Raw genomic sequence first — 20,337 nt, 5'->3', positions numbered from 1 at the left:
GAAATATATAAAGAACAGAACTGATTTATTTATCACCATTTGGGGGGCTTAGAAATCCAAGATCATGCTCAACTGTCTGAATAAGGCTGCACTCTTCTTCATGTAGTGAACTATTGCTCCAATCTCCAAAGTATGTCTTCATGTTGGTCAAATTTGAAGGAGAAATGATATCCATAATTAATGTACAAAATGTTTTTTAAAACCTTTTATAGATTCTTTATGACTTTCACATCATGCATTCCAATCTCACTCATCCTTTCTTCCACCCATATCATCATCAACCCTTGCATATCTCCCCAAAAGAAAACAAAGAATAAATATGAATAAATCAAAACATCGCACCGTGGAGGCAGCACTGTGTCATAGCAAACCACTTTGTCCACGTGGCTTTACTTGCAGATGTTCATTGTAATGAGCCATTGGTCTGGTTGGATGCCTCTGGCTTCTGCAATACTATCAATATTGGATCCTCATCAGGACTGCTCTTGAATATCCTGTTGTTGCACTATGTCCTGAAGATCCTGCATATTTGGTTCTATCAAACAGGCTCCTTCAAGCACTCCAGCAGTTTATAGATGGCATAGATGTTGGGGTGACTATGCTTGAAGTTTGAATATGCTTGACCCAGGGAGTGGCACTATTAGAAGTTATGGCTTTGTTGGAGTAGATGTGGCCTCTTTGGAGGAAGTGTGTCACTGTGGGGGTTGGCTTTGACACATTCCTCCTAGTGGCCTGGAAGCCAGTCTCTCCTGGTTGCTTCCAGATCAAGATGCAGAACTCTCAGTTCCTGCTCCAACACTATGTCTGCCTGGATGCTGCCATGCTTCCTGATATGATAATGGATTAAACCTTTTTAAATGTAAGCTAGCCCCAATTAAATGTTTGCCTTTATAAGAGTTGCCTTGGTCATGGTGTCTCTTCACAGCAAAGGAAATCCAAACTAACATAGTGACCAACTCAAATTCCTTGATCTATGCCTGGGTTGATCAGCTGGCCCACTCTCTTCTTGCACTAGCACCACCAGGGAGAGTTCTCCTTGCAAGTGGTGGGGCCTACTTTCCCACACTCAAGACCTAGGGCCCTGCTCACCTGTTCATGTGCCACAAGGGCCATTCCTACTATGCTGCCCAAGCTAGATGTAGGACCCACTTTCCTGAGGGCTGCAGCCAGTAAGAGGTTGGGCTGGCTCTGTGCAAGCTTTGTACATCATGGCCCCAGGCAGCAGCTCAGACCATGGACATTCACATGGTCTTTGGTGGTAACATGGGCCCTGGACCCTGACATAGATCACTGATGCTGTAGGATCACAGACTGCCTCAGCAGCAGCAAGGGCCTAGACATCACATAGCCTCAGAGTGCAGGCTACTCACTGATTCCTCACCATCTTTGTGTCTCCAGTTCCACCTCAGTTCATAGTACACAAACTTTTAGGTTTCTCCTTCAGGTTTTCTTTCTTTCCCATCTCTCTACTACATACTTGCTTATCATAGTAGCACCCATCTAGCCTATGGCCTCAAGGATGTCTTCTGCCATGCTGTGCCATGTGGCTGCAGGCAGGGGCCTCCCACAAACAAGTTTAATTTATTATTTTACTCTTTATTTTGTTTAATGGTTTTTTTTTTACATTAGTATATAAAATAATGGGTTTCATTGTCAGATTTACACACAGATTTTGTTTTTATTGATGATGTTCTTCCTCCCCTCCTCAAATCTCACCCACCTCCTAATGGTCCCCCTTTAATAGGTCTCCTTTCTACTTTCTTGTTGCATTTACTCTGTTGTCTTCTTTTCTCTTTTGATCCCCATTCCCTAACCCTTTTTAAATCCCTTTTTCCCTTTGGTCCCTTTTCTAGTCTTATGACAGATACAAATCTACCCCACAGAGAGAGAGACAGAGACAGAGAGAAAGGATAAATAATAATATTGATAGATAGATGATAAATAGATAAATAGAAGATAGATAGATAGATAGATAGATAGATAGATAGATAGATAGATAGATAGATAGATAGATAGATATCTGATACAGAGAGAAAGAAAAGAGAAAGGGGGAGAAATCTAGGATACTCATTTAAGAGGAAAACAGTAGTATTTGCCTTTGTGAGTCTGGCAATTACTTAAGATATTAATTTTTAGTTCCAGCAATTTTCCTGAAAAGTCATGATTTTTGTTTGATTTGTTTCTTTTTTATTTAATTTACACTCCAGATTTTATTCTCTGCCCCCAGGTCCATCCTCCAACTGTTCCACATCCCTTACCTCCTTCCCACCACCTTGTCTCCATGAGGATGTCCCTACCCACGCCCACCCCCACCCTACCTGACCTCTAAACTCCTAAGGACCTCCAATCTCTTGAGGGTTAGGTACATCATTTCTGATTGAACACAGACCAGGCTGTCTTCGGCTATATATGTGCTGGGGGCCTCATATCAGCTGGCATATGCTGCCTGTTTGGTGGTCCAGTGTTTGAGTGATCTAAGGGGTTCAGATTAATTAAGACTATTGGTCCTCCTACATGGTTGCCCTCCTTCTCAGCTTCTTTCAGTCTTTCTCTAATCCAATCACAGGATCAGCAACTTCTGACTATTGGTTGGGTGCAAATATCTGCATCTGACTCTTCAAGCTACTTGTTAGATCTTCCAGTGTGTAGTCATGCTAGGTCCGTTCTTGTGAGCACTCTATAACAGAACTCCAATGGCTCATCCTCTAAGATCAAGAATTGATAAATGGGACCTCATGAAACTGGAAAGCTTCTGTAAGGCTAAATACATAGTCAATAAGACAAATCGGCAACCAGCCTACAGATTGGGAAAAATATCTTCACTAATGCAACATAAGATAGAAGACTAATATCCAATATATATGAAGAACTCAATAAGTTAACCACCAAAAAAAAAAAAAAAAAAAAAAAAAACAAACAACCAAATCAAAAAATGGGGTTTAGACCTAAACAGATAATTCACAACAGAGGAATCTCAAATGGCTGAGAAGCACCTAAATAAATGTTCGAAGTCCTTAGTGATGAGAGAAATGCAAGTCAAAATGACCCTACTTTACACCAATCAGAATGGCTAAAATCAAAACCTATCCCAAACCATAATCCTAACCCAACAGGTGACAACACATTTTGGAGAAGATGTGGAGAAAGAGAACACTACTCCACTGCTGGTGGGATTGCAAATTGGTACAATCTGGAGGTTCCTCAGAAAATTGGAAATAGATCTACCTGAAGATACAGCAATACCACGCTTGGGAATATAACCAAAAGTTGCCCCACCATGCCACAGGGACACATGTTCCACCATGTTCATAGAAGCCTTATTCATGATAGTCAGAAGCTAAAAACAACCCAGACGTCCCATGACAGAAGAATGGATACAGAAAATGTGGTTCATTTACATAATGGAATACTACTCAGCTATTAAGAACAAGGACATCCTGAGTTTTGCAGGCAAATGGATTGAAGTAGAAAGTATCATTTTGAACATAGTGGAGCATGTGTCCTTCTTACCGGTTGGAACATCTTCTGGATATATGCCCAGGAGAGGTATTGCTGGATCCTCTGGTAGTATTATGTCCAATTTTCTGAGGAACCACCAAACTGATTTCCAGAGTGGTTGTACCAGCTTGCAATCCCACCAACAATGAAGGAGTGTTCCTCTTTCTCCACATCCTCGCCAGCATCTGCTGTCACCTGAATTTTTGATCTTAGCCATTCTGACTGGTGTGAGGTGGAATCTCAGGGTTGTTTTGAGTTGCATTTCCCTGATGATTAAGGATGTTGAACATTTTTTCAGGTGCTTCTCTGCCATTCGGTATTCCTCAGGTGAGAATTCTTTGTTCAGTTCTGAGCCCCATTTTTTAACGGGGTTATTTGATTTTCTGGAGTCCACCTTGAGTTCTTTATATATATTGGATATTAGTCCCCTATCTGATTTAAGATAGGTAAAGATCCTTTCCCAATCTGTTGGTGGTCTTTTTGTCTTATTGACGGTGTCTTTTGCCTTGCAGAAGCTTTGCAACTTTATGAGGTCCCATTTATCGATTCTCGATCTTACAGCACAAGCCTTTGCTGTTCTATTCAGGAATTTTTCCCCTGTACCCATATCTTCGAGGCTTTTCCCTACTTTCTCCGCTATAAGTTTCAGTGTCTCTGGTTTTATGTGGAGTTCCTAATCCACTTAGATTTGACCTTGGTACAAGGAGATAGGAATGGATCAATTCGCATTCTTCTACATGATAACTGCCAGTTGTGCCAGCACCATTTGTTGAAAATGCACTATGTTCATAGCAGAATAGCCAGAAGCTGGAAAGAACCCAGATGTCCCTCAACAGAGGAATGGATACAGAAAATGTGGTACATTTACACAATGGAGTACTACTCAGCTATTAAAAGGAATGAATTTATGAAATTCCTAGGCAAATGGATGGATCTGGAGGGCATCATCCTGAGTGAGGTAACATATTCACAAAGGAACTCACACAATATGTACTCACTGATAAGTGTATATTAGCCCCAAAACTTAGGATACCCAAGATATAAGATACAATTTGTTAAACCCATGAAACTCAAGAAGAACGAAGACCAAAGTGTGGACACTGTGCCCCTTCTTGGAATTGGGAACAAAACACCCATGGAAAGAGTTACAGAGATAAAGTTTGGAGCTGTGAAGAAAGGATGGACCATCTAAAGACTGCCATATCCAGGGATCCATCCCATAATCAGCTTCCAAACGCTGACACCATTGCATACACTAGCAAGATTTTGCTGAAAGGACCCAGATATAGCTGTCTCTTGTGAGACAATGCCGGGTCCAACAAACACAGAAGTGGATGCTCACAGTCAGCTATTGGATGGATCACAGGGCCCCCAATGGAGGAGCTAGAGAAAGTACCCAAGGAGCTAAAGGGAACTGCAACCCCATAGGTGGAACATTATTATGAACTAACCAGTACCCCAGAGCTCTTGTCTCTAGCTGCATTTGTATCAAAAGATGGCCTAGTCGGCCATCACTGGAAAGAGAGGCCCATTGGACTTGCCAACTTCATATGCCCCAATACAGGGGAATGCCAGGACCAAGGGGTGGGGGTGGGTGGGTAGGGGACTGGGGGGGGGGAGTGTATTGGGGACTTTTTGGATAGCATTGGAAATGTAGTTGAGGAAAATACCTAATAAAAAATAAAAAAGAAAGTATCATTTTGAATGAGGTAACTCAGACCCAAAAAGACATGCATGGTATGTATAGTATGTACTCACTAATAAGTAGATGTTAGCCAAAAAAAAAAAAAAAAAAAAGTACAGAATACCCAAGATACAGTCCACAGAACTCAAAAACGTCAACAAGCTGAAGTGTCCAAGTGAGGACACCTCAGTCCCACTTGGGAGGGAGAAGAAAGCAATCACGATTGGTAAGGGAGGGATAAACCTGGGAGGGAAAATGGATGGAGGTATGGGGAGAGGGGAACCTGATCTGGTATTGGGTGAGGGGTAAGGATTTAAGCCCTGAGGGCCAGCATAAAGAATGGAAACAGGCAACCTTGGGAGATAGGAGGTTGGGGGTGGGGGAGCCTCCAGAATGCATAAGAGAACTGAGAGGTGAAAGACTCTCAGGACTAAAGGGAGGGCCCTTAGATGAAATGCCCAACAGTTGGGAGAGGGGTTTTTATATTTTCTTTATGAGTGAATAAATGTCATTGTGTATATAAACTGCATTATCTTTATTGATAGGCATTTAGGCTGAAGTCCATCTTCTAGATCAGTGTTTTCAACTTTGCTAATGGTGAGACCCTTTAATACACTCTCATGTTGTGATAACCATAAACCATAAAATTATTTTTGTTGCTACTTTGTAGCTCTAATTTGTTATGAATCTTAATGTAAATATTTTTGGAGACTGAGGTTTTCTAAAGGGGTCATAAACTATGTATTGAGAACTTTTGTTCTAACTACTAGGAATACTCCAATAATGAGCATGAATGTGTAAATTATTTTTAGGCATGTTATATTGACTTGTAGTCCTTTGTTAACACCCAGAAGTCAGCTTGGTAGTTCTAATTTTTGTTTTGTTTTGTTTTGCTTTGCTTTGCTTTGCTTTGCTTTGCTTTGCTTTGCTTTGCTTTGCTTTGCTTTGCTTTGCTTTGCTTTGCTTTGCTTTGGTTTTTGAGATAGGGTTTCTCTGTATAAACTTGGCTGTCCTTGAACTTACTCTGTAGATCAGGCTGGCCTCAAACTTAGAAACCCACCTGTCTGTGCCTCTCAAGTCCTGGGATTAAAGGAATGCACCACCACTGCCTGGTGGTAGTTCTAATTTTAATTATAACTCTCTACTGGCTTTCATAGTGGCTATATCATTGTATATACTTTCTAGCAATTAATAACTGTTCCTCTCTTTCCATATTTTCCTCATTTATTTTTTGGGAGGTCTTGCTATTGTTTGATATTAGGCATTCTGACTGTGATGAAATGGAATTCAAAGAAGCATCAATCTACACTCTCTGATATAAAGCCTCATTAATAAATGCTTTAATACCATGCAGAGTAGTAAGAATCCTCATGACACTTCTTAAAGACTGCCACTCGAGGCTTAGAGGAGATACATTTAAACTATCACACCAAAACAACAGATAAGAAGTAACTGCAAGAAGCCACTGAAAAATTATGGTCGCTTTGATGCTACCATTAGTTGTTACAGATAACATCAGTGCTCTGCCTGTACTCTCCTCCAATAGCAGATAGGGTTGGTATAAAATTAACAATAGCTTTATCATCCAAGGTCCTTATGACTCTGAATCCTGTGCTTTAAGTCCCTAAGGGTGATTTATTACTCTGCCCATTATGGGGATTTACTTCCTGGTGCACATTCTCTAGCTGTATTCCCTTGCCTGTCTCATTGTCCCATGCCCCACTGACATCTGTATAAAATCTATTGGCACTTAGTTCATCCTTTTAAGAGCTGAATCTTGACATGAGTTCAACCTAAGAAAGAATCAGGTGATGGAATTAGAACTTCACACGGACATTCTGGACACTGTTTATTTTCCTGTTGTTCACAAGATTTGGATTTTTGGTGGTGAGATAGTGATGGATCTGAACTGCTACAGAAAAAAAAAAAACAAAAAACAAAAAACTTTGCTGAGATTCTCACCTACTAATTTTGGAGAAGTGGAGGAAAATGCACTTATTCAGATAATGATTCCAATATTAGTAACATGGGGTTCAGCATGTAGGTAAGAAGTCCACGGAGTCGACTGGGTGCTCTTAACTGCTAAAGGAAGAAAACAGATGGCTCATGACACAAATTCGGAGTGAAGCACAGCAAATGGCAGAAGGTTTCAATGGAAGCATTTAAGTGAAGTTAGTCTCCCACAGTCAGTGCACACTATGCTGGAAATCAGAAGCAAGTCTTTATTTATAATTCAAAAAGAAAATTCACTCCATCAAGAAACCCTTATACTTAGAGACTACAGATGGAAGCAACAAAGAAGATGTACTAAGTTGTTGAGAAATTCCAAGTCCTATGAATACTTGAAACTGATAGATGCAATATACTGGTATGTTATTAATAGCCCTTGTGGTATGCATGTAGGAACCAGCTGTGTTTCTGGTTCCTCCATTTCCTCACTCAGGGTGCCCAGATGCTACTGCACACTGAGCTGGAATTAAGAAGTGGAGTCTAGAACAGGTGGGGTCAGCTGGATCCTAGTCCAGCTGGGGTAGTGGGGAAGAAGGCCCTTTTTTGAGGATTTTACAGTTCTTTTTAGAAGATACTCAATGAAACAGCTCTATTTAGACCATCTTTGGTGAAATGGCTGGTGAACATACACTTTATTTTGGGTGACCAAGGGCTATATATGAACCTTGGAGAGTGGGAAGTTTTCAGTGTGAATGTAAATTTATTGGCTGGAGTTTAATGTACTGCGAATACCTCATTTATATGGAGAGGTATTCCAGGAACCTCAGATACTTGCTGGGCATGTTCTTTCCGAGAAAGAGGAAATTGAATTTATAGGTTTGCCAAAGTCCTCAAGACTTCCTGAGGCGGGGGCCAGGTTCCCCAGATGAGTTCAGGAAGAAGAACCCCTGCTAGAAAAAAGAGTTCTTTGTTTTTGTGCTGATCTCAGAGGAACTATCCAGGTACAGTAGATTTTGACATAATTAACAGGGTTTAGCAACAAGCCCTTGCTTGTCAAGAATAACATAAAGTCCTCCAGTGAACATGATGGATATAATGGTGCTTACTCTTTTAAAGAATTTTCTCTATTTCCTCTTATATCTTCTGAATCCAGAAAATAACTATAGATAGTCAAGCTGCATAAGAGAAATTGTAAACATGCTTCCTTTACTATGGAACAAAATGATCACCAAGGATGTCTCACCAAGGATGTTAAGACCAAAAGATTTTTTGGGCAGAAGCATGGCAAAAATACTTGGGAGTGAACTGTCACAGTAGGGAGTACTTGAGACTGGGTGAGGAAAATATGTTGATATGAAACACACTTTCTTGTGACTCCATGATCAATTTTCTAAAAACAAACAAACAAATATCCCCCAACTTACATTAGCACTAGTATACATCTCAGACACTCCTTTAAAAATTAATGAAAAGAAGGACAATAGTTATTTAAGTGAGAGGATACAACAGTCCTGTTGGAGTACAGAGAAGACGGGTAGAGATTTTCAGAGATTGTGTATGCTGGAGTATATTTTTTATAGAGCCAATAGAAAATATCAACAGATTTCATTACATAGAAAGTCCAGGAAAAAAAATGTCTTTACTCTGACAGCAAGTAGCATGTTAATGAAGGGTCCCCATCACTGAAGGTAAAGTGGTGGACATCTCTGAGGACAAAGGACAGACTTACAAGAGGATTTTTATAAAAATTGGTTTCTGAACATGAATGGGTATGATAAGATTGCAAGATATTAGAGGTCAAGACAGGTCTTAATCACTATGAACTAGGTAGACATCAATTACCTTTCATTGTAGAAATTGACACACACACACCCAGATTATAGATCTCATACTAGTCTTTGAATCCTGTGAGGTGTACAGAGTAGTGGTCATGTGTTCAAACTGCTGCTCCAAAAGGGGTGTGTGGCCCAGTTTGAACAACTGCCTTCCTTTATTTTTGTAGCACCTGCATAGTATAAGCTTCCCAGATTTTCTGTGGGGGATCATTTCCCACAGGAGGATATAAGATTACTGGGCACACTGATATAGGTACCACTGCTGAGGGATTTAGCACAGGAGGATATAAGTTTACTGAAAACACTGGTACAGATGATTCCCCTCCACATTCATTTTCAAGGTCTATCAGATTAGGGTAAAACAGAGCCGTACCTTTATCTACAGGGACAGCAATACATGCTGGCTCCTCTGGTTCTTCATCAATGGAGGCATCTGTAGCATCTGAACTTTCCAGGAGTGCCACTGGAGAATCACCCTTGGAACTCGCCAACAAAACAGGCAGAGGCTACAGATCTACCACAGAACCGCAAAGGTAGCTCAAGATGCCACTACTGGGAAGAAGTACAGAAGCAGCTCTTCTTCCAATTCTTTTCCTGCCAGCACTACCACCCGTTCCCAGGTATGCTCATCCCAAACCTCACAAGCATAAGACTGGAACTTTCTCAAAAAAAGTATGAGTTTCTTTTCAGAACATGTCTGCTACCTACTCTCCAAGATCCCTTTCAAAACTTTGATGGACTACACTTTCTTGCTTTCTCTGAGAGAAAGTATTGCCCATTTTTGTTTGGAGTGGGTCTACTTACCCATTCTTCACCAGGCACCAGATATGGGAACAGAACCAAAGATGGGGGTGAATGAGTGTTTATGAGAGGAGATGGAGTCAGGTGATGAATCTCAGCAATCAGACTCAGGAGACCAGCATCAGGGTGCAGATCTACATTCAGTGCAAAGTGATTACACTTATATACAGTGTTTGAGCTAATCCCAAACCCCTAAATCCCCAGTCAATTGTATCTTGCCACACTGTCACCATGTCCCAATGAAAACCCAGAATGATAAGGTAACTCAGAAGTTGGGAGTGAGGGGATGTCCACAAAGATGGAGGAAGCAGCTGCCTCCCAGGTCTCTGTCACACTGGTTCCCAGAGCAATCTTACATCCAATGCAGTGTGTGCAGCACACCAGAACGCTTCAAGGAGTTGCAGAAACCTGTGTTGTCTCAGTCTCTACCCCACTTTTTCCATCACAAGGTTGACCTCTATAACCCCCACAGGGTAGGTGCCTTAATTTTATCTAGTCCCATCTCTTATGACGTGACAACTGTATATGCACCTGATAGTGAGGTAAATATTTCGTTTATTTTTGAGTGAATATACTTCTAGATTGAGAGGATCACATGTAGACTTTGAATTTTTGAATAGCCCTACACCATGTTTCCAAAAATACGGAGACACTCAAGTGCTGAAGACTATTTTGTCATTTAAAGGGTTAATATTATATATGAGTAATATTGAAGATTGGAGTAGATTCAATAATCTAAAGTACTCGTGTTTCCCTAGTCCAATCTTTAGAGGAAAAACATGTCCCTACTACTTGACATTTTGCTCAACTGTGAGACTAGACAGTTGATGGAATGTTTTCAAATATGTTTCTAGTAGAGGCTGAAAGTATACAGTTTATCTTACCATCTTGTAGTTCTGCTGTCTTCATGAGTGACTGACTCATAAAAGAAACTTCTGCCACTTCAACATAGTCCCCCAATTTTAAATAACATATAAAACATAGACCCCAGCAAGCAATTAGAGGTCAGCACCATATCAAGAGCTCAAGGATATCTGGTTGATTTTCCTAGTATTCCTCACTTTATCTTCTGCAAGAAGACATCCACTTTTATTGTAAAGTAAGTAACACTATGAAGTCAAAACGATGGAACCCACCTTCGCTTCTAGGCACAGCAGACTGAAATACTGCCAATGACATCATAACGTGAATGGTTTCTTAGAGTCATAGTGAAGGCATTAGTTTGTCCAGAACAGCTTCAGAAGCTAGTCTTCAAGGAACATTTGCTTTAAGAGCCATTGTGTCTTTTGAATCACTGAAAATTAAAACAAACAATATTAGAATAAATAATTGAAGAGACAATGGAAAAGAGTACCTTCAAGCTATATACTCAGATACAGATACAAGACTTGCTATTAACTTATAGCCATGTAAAACAGAATACAACTAAAGTGTTTGGAAACTAAGAAAGACTTTTAAGTACTCCTGAGGTTGAAAAGAAAGCAGTTATGGTTGTGTAGCTTGATTTGCTTGTGGCACTCCTAACAGTGAGAGTGTGAGATCTCTCTGAATCTTTCACATGCTTTTGGTAAGCTTTTCCTCGTACTGGGTTGACTCCTCCAGCCTTTATAAGAGGGCTTATGGCTAGTCTTATTGCAATGTGATATGCCATGTTGGGTTCATATCCCTTGGAGGCCTGCCCTTTTCTAAGTAGAAATGAAGGATTAATACATCCGTGGGAGTGGTAGTTGGGAGGACAGGAGGGAAGGGAAACTGTGGTAGGGTTGTAATATATGAGAAAATAAATTATTAAAAAGAAAAAGAAAAGGAGCAGTCCTTTAATGGGAATATTTACAAAATTGACAGCTTCCCATGATACAGTGGGAAATTTGTGGATTGAGATCTTCATGGAGCCATGGAAAAGAACAGAGCAATGTTAACTTAAATTTGATATCCTATAATAATATCTTTAGTACAACCTTTGAAAGTTATTATCAGGCAAAGAAAAGTATAAATAATTTGAATCCTAAAGACCTGCTTTAAAGAAAATATAAAAATAAGTTCTTACACCCAGATCCTACTAGTATGCTTAGAAGTTCAAGAATAAATTCATTAAACTGTAAAAATTGTGGATATATATGATAAAATATTGATCTACACAACAATAGTATTAATGTTTTGAAGGCATATAAATATGCAAATGCATTTATTGGTGTCTGCAAATGTGTGTGTCAAATATGCATACGATGAGGAAAGAAAGGGAGTTAAGATATTCTAAGATGGTTTTATTTTTAGGAAGCAGAATAACTGTTCATTTATGTTTTATTTAATAGCTTACAAATGTGTGTCACAATCTTCAAAGTATCTACTAAAATATTACTCATAATTGTATGGACCAAAATGGGAAACAGAATTATGAAAAACACAGGCCAGCTGCTGGATAGGAAAAGAAAGCAATATGGTAAGCCTAAAAGAATTAAATTATATTAAATGTTAGCTACATGTTTACTAAAATGTAAAGACTGTACAGTAATTAACCTTCAAGATGTCCACTTCCAATTCTTGCCTTCTGGAATGTATATTTCCTCTTTCTGAACATGGATCAGTGTGATTATTGGCATCTAAGCCCACAAAGATTCTCTTACCTCCCACTAATAAAATAAACCTAGCCATTCCATGGCCTCCTGCCTTATTCATTTTTCATAAGCTCAGAGTACAAAACCCCAAATGAGTTTTCATGCAGTTGTGGTAGGGAAAATACACCTTTGTATTTGAACAACAATGTGTTCACCTTTGTATGTGAACTTGAGAAACTAAGAGTGTTATTTTCCCCTAATGGTAGGACAGGCGCTGGCTAACTGCTGTGTTAGCCTTCTATTGCTATGCAACAAATTACTACACTGTGCCTGCTTTAAGAAATTGTTTCAGTCTGCACTGCTATGGCAGAATATTATACATTGCTGGCTTATAAACAGCAGAAATTTGTTTCTCACAGTTCTGGAAGAAGGGATGCTCAAGTCAATGTGCTGGCAGTGCCAGTGCCTGGTGAGGGCTCATTTCTCTTGGATGCTTCTTTCTCACTATGTCATCCCATGGCAGGGAGATCTGGATCTCTGTGAGTGTATCAGTCTGTTTTTTGCCTTTTTGTTGATTTGTCTGTCGACTCCCTTCTTTTGTGGTACAGGGAATCAAATGCAGGGTTTCACAAACACTAGAAAAGTTATAAATTATATCTTCACATCTGGGATCTTTTTTAATAAGGACATTAATCTCATTCATATAGGCTCTTCTCTCACTATGGAGTGTCTTACCAAGGCCTAATTCATTTAATTATATCATGAGTTCTGCTTTTAACCTTTAAGAAGAGGAAAAATCTAACTAAATATTCAATCCAAAGCAATAACATAAATTTATTAACTTACTAAAGAATTGGCATATAACCTAGCAGGATTTTTTTAGAAAGATGAAGTCAAGATGTAGACCAAGGTCTGATGGCACAATTAGAATACCTATATGGAGTAAAATCATTTTTTAGAAGCTTCATGACCATGGAACTTACTTATGTTGGCTATTTGCAGGAGACAATACTTGGCTCTTCTGTAGGTTTGAAACTCAACATAGAGCCAATAAATTTTGAATGCTATATTTTCATATTACATATGCACCAGTGGGTTGAATGAGCTCCAGGATTATCAGGAATTCATTAGATTTATATGACCATCTCTCTGACCATGGTGCTGAACTGCTATCCTAAAGAGTAACTGTGTAGTATCATTATGTTCTAATCAGCACCTCTATTTATACTACACCACTAGGAAAGAATAGGAATAGGAAAAGTAGATTGCGTCTTGCATAATGCTATACACAATGAGAATGTCTTCATCTTTTTTATTGTATTTTTTCAGAAGCATTCAAAATATCAACAAAACAACTGCATTATTTTCACAATCACAGAGTAGCATTCCATTAACAGAACAACTATTTTCATATACGCTGCACCAGAGAAAAATGCAGTTAAAACACATAAACAACTCATATCTTGTACATTACTAATTTTTGCTGTGCACCAAGAAGAACATACAATAATTTTTTGTGTCAATTCACAAACCTAAATATTATGCCAAGCAAAGTTATTGGCTATTGACAATTTCAAAAGATTTTTATGTTGTTGTTGTTGTTGATGTTGTTGTTGTTTTAGCTTCTTTTTTTTCAGTTTTCTAAAGAGAGAAGAAAAAGGAGTGTGTACTAGAAAGGTGTAGAGTTGGAGAGGAACTGGAATGAGATGAAGTCAAAGAAGCTGCCATCAGAATATATTGCATGAATTTTCATTAAAAAATACCACCAGATCAGGATTATATACAAACCCAAGCAGGAATGTGTGAAATATACAAAAAAAGACACTGTATATTTTAACAACAATATTACAAAGGCTTATATTTCCCTATTTTTTCTTTAAGAGGAGTGACCTATGTACAGGGGTGTTACATATATTACATACAAGAAAACAAAACAAAACACCCTTCTAGAACCGAATTATCACTATCATCTTTATCATCTCCCCCCACTGTTTTCCCAATTCTTTCACCATCTCTGTCTTCCCCTTCTCCTCTTCCTCTTCACCATCTTTACCTCTTTCCTTTTCTTTCTTTTTCATGCTCTGTTCAACCTTGATTACCCTCCCCCTTTTTCCTGCATTGGATTTTCTGGTAAAGGCAGCAGTATCCTTCTGTGTTTCCCGTGTGCTTAGCAGCCATCTCTTCATAAGATGCTTTGCCCTCTGCAGCAGTGTGGCTCCAGTGCTATTTTCAGACCCATACACATCACTAGTGGATGAGCAAGATGTTCTCTTTTGACTTGGGAGCAGTAATCCAAACACAAAGGATGAAACTTATTTTCCTTGGGGAAGGAATATAGATTTTCATTTCTCCTTCATAATCAGCCATGCCTGGTTTTGCTGTCTTCAATTTTTCTTTAAAAGAACATAAACAAAAAAGGATATGTTTTTTTTTCCCTCTCTGAGCACTTCTTAGAAACTCTGAGAAGTTGACTAAAGTGTCCAGTATCTTCTTGTTCTCTTACAAGTTTGCACAAATAATGCATATTGAACCATTTTGCTCCTTGGCTTCTTAGAATCTCCCTTACCCAGGCAGGTTCAGTTGGTTTTTCTCAGTAAGATACAGTCACCTAGTGCCCATCTAGGTCTCCAAATTCACTCATCTTCGTCTAGAGAATCATTTATTCCTAGTCATATGCAATTGTCTTTATGATTGGAGTAAATAGAGTCAGTCTTAGGTTTAAGATTCTTTTTTTTTAAATTAGGTATTTTCCTCGTTTACATTTTCAATGCTATCCCAAAAGTCCCCATACCCACCCACCCAATCCCCTACCCACCCACTCCCCCTTTTTGGCCCTCGGGTTCCCCTGTACTGGGGCATATAAAGTTTGCAAGTCCAATGGGCTTCTCTTTGCAGTGATGGCCGACTAGGCCATCTTTTGATACATATGCAGCTAGAGACAAGAGCTCCGGGGTACTGGTTAGTTCATATTGTTGTTCCACCTATAGGGTTGCAGTTCCCTTTAGCTCCTTGGGTAATTTCTCTAGCTCCTCCATTGGGGGCCGTGTGATCCATCCAATAGCTGACAGTGATCATCCACTTCTGTGTTTGCTAGGCCCCGGGCATAGTCTCACAAGAGACAGCTATATCTGGGTCCTTTCAGCAAAATCTTGCTAGTGTATGCAATGGTGTCAGCGTTTGGAAGCTGATTATGGGATGGATCCCTGCATATGGCAATCACTAGATGGTCCATCCTTTCGTCACAGCTCCAAATTTTGTCTCTGTAACTCCTTCCATGGGTGTTTTGTTCCCATTTCTAAGAAGGGGCAAAGTGTCCACACTTTGGTCTTCGTTCTTCTTGAATTTCATGCGTTTAGCAAATTGTATCTTATTAAGCATCTTAACTTGAGCAGTATAAACTGGAAGTGAAAGTAGGGCTGGGATTTGAAAGTATTCCCAGAGGCCAGTGAGGAGATTGTGATGAGAAGTACACCCACTGAACTCAATTAGGTCTGAGCAGAACTTTAATTCACTTGGGAGAACATCAACTGGGAATCAGAATTAGCCTTGCTTCTGTCAGGGATGATTTAACTTGCTCCAACTGGAAGGCAGGAACTCTATGAATCCTTACTAGTGCTTTGTCTAAGATCTAAAAGGTAAGAACAATTTTAAAAAACAATTTTCCTGTGTGACATGAAAGAATTTCCTTTTGTATTGATAAAAAAAATACTGACCTACTTTAAATACCTAGTGATTGCCAAGGTAGTACTAATAAGCTGGGATTATCTGAAAAGTCAGTTGCCCAGAAATTAATTTCTTAATCTTATTTTACATGAAGGTTAAGTTTCTCTAATGAACATATCTATACTATTAGTCATCAAATATTTCATTTGTTCCTTATGTATTTTGAAACTTATAAACCTGCCAGTGGTGAACCATGACCTGACATTTATGCTTGGTGTTCATTGGTCCACTTAGTTTGAGGAGCGATTCATCATCCATGCAAACCTTTGCCCTATATTCTGAGGGGTATACTCCAGATAAGTGGGTTTGATCTGGCTCAGCGTGCATGGTTGGAGCCATTCATAATCATCAGGCAGATTATTGAGTCCTTGAAAGCCCCCACCCTCAAGTGAGTATGGGATAGTCAAATCTCTGTAAACTGGCTTCGTTCTTTCTTTTTTAATTTATTAATTAAAAAAGTCCTCTAGTCTCCCCCTTCTCTGGGGCATCAAGCCTCCACAGGACCAAGTACCTCCCATTACATTGATGTCAGATAAGGCAATTCTTTGTGACAAATGTAGCAGGAGCCATCGGTCCCTCCATGTGTACTTTTTAGTTGGTGGTTTAGTCCTTGGGAGCTCTTAGTGGTCCGGATAATTGATACTGTTGTTCTTCCTATGGGGTTGCAATTCCCTTCAGCTCTCCTTTCTTGCTTGATGTCATGTCAGTTTTATTTTTTTAAGGTAAATTACTGAATACAAACATGAAGTAGACATTCATATAAATTTAAACCTACCTTCTTCAGAGACAACCATAGTAATTTGACTGTATAACCTTTGTTTTTCTACACACACACACACACACACACACACTGTAAATTTTAGTCATTTTATAGGATCTATTCTGTAATTTGTTTGTCTCATCCAATGGTTTATTGAAACTATATTTTCGTGTCAGTAATACAATTCTATTACAATTATTTTAATTGTTGCATAGTTTTGTGCTGAAGATTGTTAGTAAGTTCTAATTATTTTATTTTCAATATTTATAGATTGTTAATAATTCACCATACAAATCATAATATTTTAATAAGTGAAATACTGACACATATAAATTGTATTTATTCACCTTTTCTTTCTTTCTTTCCTTCTTTTTTGGTTACTCTTTTTGAGACATGGACTCACTATGTATCCTTGGCTTGACTGGAACTTTCTATTTAAACCAGTCTAGTCTCTGTCTCTCTCTAAATCATTTGCCCCTGTCTCTCAAGTATTTGGGAATAAATGTGTATACGATTACACCTGGCTAAAAAACCATGATTTTATTTAATTTACTGTATTTGACACAGTGTTATTTTTCTAAAATTATCTAAAAATTATTCAATTCCATATACTTATGGTAGCAGAAAAATGTTCATAACTATTTCATAAATGTTCTTTTTCCTAGTGTTCCCAGAAAAAAAGTTTGGTTCAAAAAATTTTGAAGGAAATATTTACCATACTTGGATATGCATAGTTCATCTTAACATTTCATATACTCTAAAAGGTGCAACACTAGAGAAACCATGAATCTTTATTTAAGTCAACATTTATTAAATCACTTACACTTTGTCAGTATATACAGAAAACAGGTTATGTGGTGTGAGGTCCCAGTTAAAATGTATGCAAAATGGAACTCAAGAAGAAGAAAGATCAAAGTGTGGATGCTTCATTCCTTCTTAGAAGGGGGAACAAAATACTCATGGGAGGAAATACAGGGACAAAGTGTGGAGTAGAGACTGAAGGAATGGACATCCAAAGACTGCTCCACCTGGGGATCCATCCCATATATAGTGACCAAATGCAAACACTATTGTGGATGCCAAGAAGTTCTTGCTGACAGGAGTCTGATATAGCTGTCTCCTGAGAGGCTCTGCAAGAGCCTGACAAATACAGAGGTGGATGCTCACAGCCAACCATTGGACTGAACACAGGGTCCCCAATGGAGGAGTTAGAGAAGGGACTGAAGGAGCTGATGGGGTTTGCAGCCCCATAGGAAGAACAACAGTATCAACCAACCAGACCTCCCCCAGAGCTCCCAGGGGCTAAACCACCAAAGAATACACATGGAGGGACCCATGGCTCCAGCCACATTAGTAGCAGAGGATGGCCTTGTTGGACCTCAATGGGAGGAGAGTCCCTTGGTCCTGTGAAGGCTTGATACCCCAGTGTAGAGCAGTGCTAGGGCGGAGAGGCAGAATTGTGTGGGTGGGTGGAAGGACACCATGCTAGGCTTAGGGGGAGCGGAGGGGGCAAGGGGGAAAGAAGAACAGGAAAGGGAATAACATTTGAAATGCAAATAAAGAAAATATCCAATTAATAAAAGAAATATAAATAAATAAAAGCCAATAAAAAATAGATTGAACACGTCATGAGGAACAAGCCAGAAAGCAACACTCCTCCATGATCTCTATGTCAGCTCTTGCCTCCAATTTCCTATACTGCTTGAGTTCCTGCCCTCACTGTTTTTGATGATGAAATCTTATTTAGAATTGTGAGTGACATAAATCCTTTCCACCCCTCGCCCTCCCCCATTCCACCAAAAGAAAGTATACAACACAATTACTACACTTAAAACTGGAAGAATAATTGTGGATTAGAGTATGGAAAGACTGCAAGAGGAACAGAAATTTTGCTGTGAGATTGTGTCTCCTAAAAGTGTCATAGACTCTGAACATCCATGAAGTCTCATCAGCATGACTTCTTGAACAATAATAACACCAATAGACCCAATAGACTTGCTAATGTGGAGGTGAAAATGCTCTTGGGTTCTAGAAAAAGAATTATGGGCAACTGGTGATTGCATATAACAGAAGATATGATCTTCCCCAGAAAAGAACCCCCAATTGGTTAGTCAATACTAAGTGATTAGCCCTAGAATCATGTATATATAGGTAGTATAAATTGACTGGTTTTATTTTATATATTTAGAACTCACACATGCAATGACACACATATGAACATACATATGTGTGTATATATATATATATATGTATATATATATGCATATGTGTGTATGTGTAATAATATTTTTAAGTCCCATAAACTTGAAAGATAACAAAGGGATGAGAATTGGAGAAGTTTGATAGATGAAGAAAAAACATAGAAATAGTGTAATTATATTATAATATCAAAAATAAAAATTGTCATGCAATTAACTACTTAAGCACACATGAGAAATCTTAATAAGAAAATCATAAAAAAAATCGATGTGACCTTGAATAACATGATTAAGATGCCTTCTTATTCTGATACTTTATCATTCACATTTAATTGATTGATATATTTTAAAGAAGTATTTTATTTTTGCTACATTTGCATGCACATGATATTACAATGTATTATATGAAAATCTGTATTATATATAAAATGAGATGGAGTTCAAAGCCCATAGCATATGTATTTCAATAGTTTAGTGTATTTCCCATACATAATATATTAATATCATAAAGTAAATTAATCTCACGAGTATATATTATCTAAAAGAAATAAATTTTAAAAATATGATCAAACATTTGAGCAGGTCTCATTTTGTTTTTGAATAATAGCAACTCTTAGATGAATATAAAGTTATATTGACATTTTTCATATGCCAATCAAATACCTAGTTATACATAAGTATAGCATCACAGCCATGAATAAAAAACTGCCTTGTCAATCAGATGTCTTGTTATACACAAGTTTGGCATCAGATTTAAATATAACAAGATATAAGATTGGCAGCTAATTAATCAAAGTTAAAAAAAAATAATAAATTGTCCTTTGTTTTCCTTTTCTTTTCAAGGAGACAGATTTTCATTTGCTCATGGCTAGTCCAATATATAATGTTTCACCATTAAATTCACCCTGTTTATTCTTCAAATATTAATGCCATCTTTCTTAATTGTATATGTTTATGCATATAATCTATATGTATTGGTGTACAATGTTGCTTAAAGATCAATTACTAGTTGATATGTACTCATCAATAAAGGCAATTTTAAAAATTAGGCATGGACTGCTGCATAGGTTATTCATAATAATAATTATGACAAATCTTGAATCCAAAATTAATACCAATATTTTGCAACTTTTTTGATATTTACCACAAAAAAATATCATAGTAGTTTTATATGCTATCTAATTACAACGAATTCTTCAATTACTCCCAACATTTTTGCCCAGGTACTAGAATGTCCTTCAGCCTGGTATGATGGGTTTAATTCTCTTTAGGTGGTATTTAATGTCAGATAATGGCTTAAAATCATAAGCAACACACCTAACAAAAGGAACAT

Source organism: Mus caroli, unplaced genomic scaffold (genome assembly GCF_978045245.1).
Source record: "Mus caroli unplaced genomic scaffold, Mus_caroli_1 scaffold_6, whole genome shotgun sequence".
Lineage (NCBI taxonomy): Eukaryota > Metazoa > Chordata > Mammalia > Rodentia > Muridae > Mus > Mus caroli.
This window is presented reverse-complemented; position numbering follows the sequence as displayed.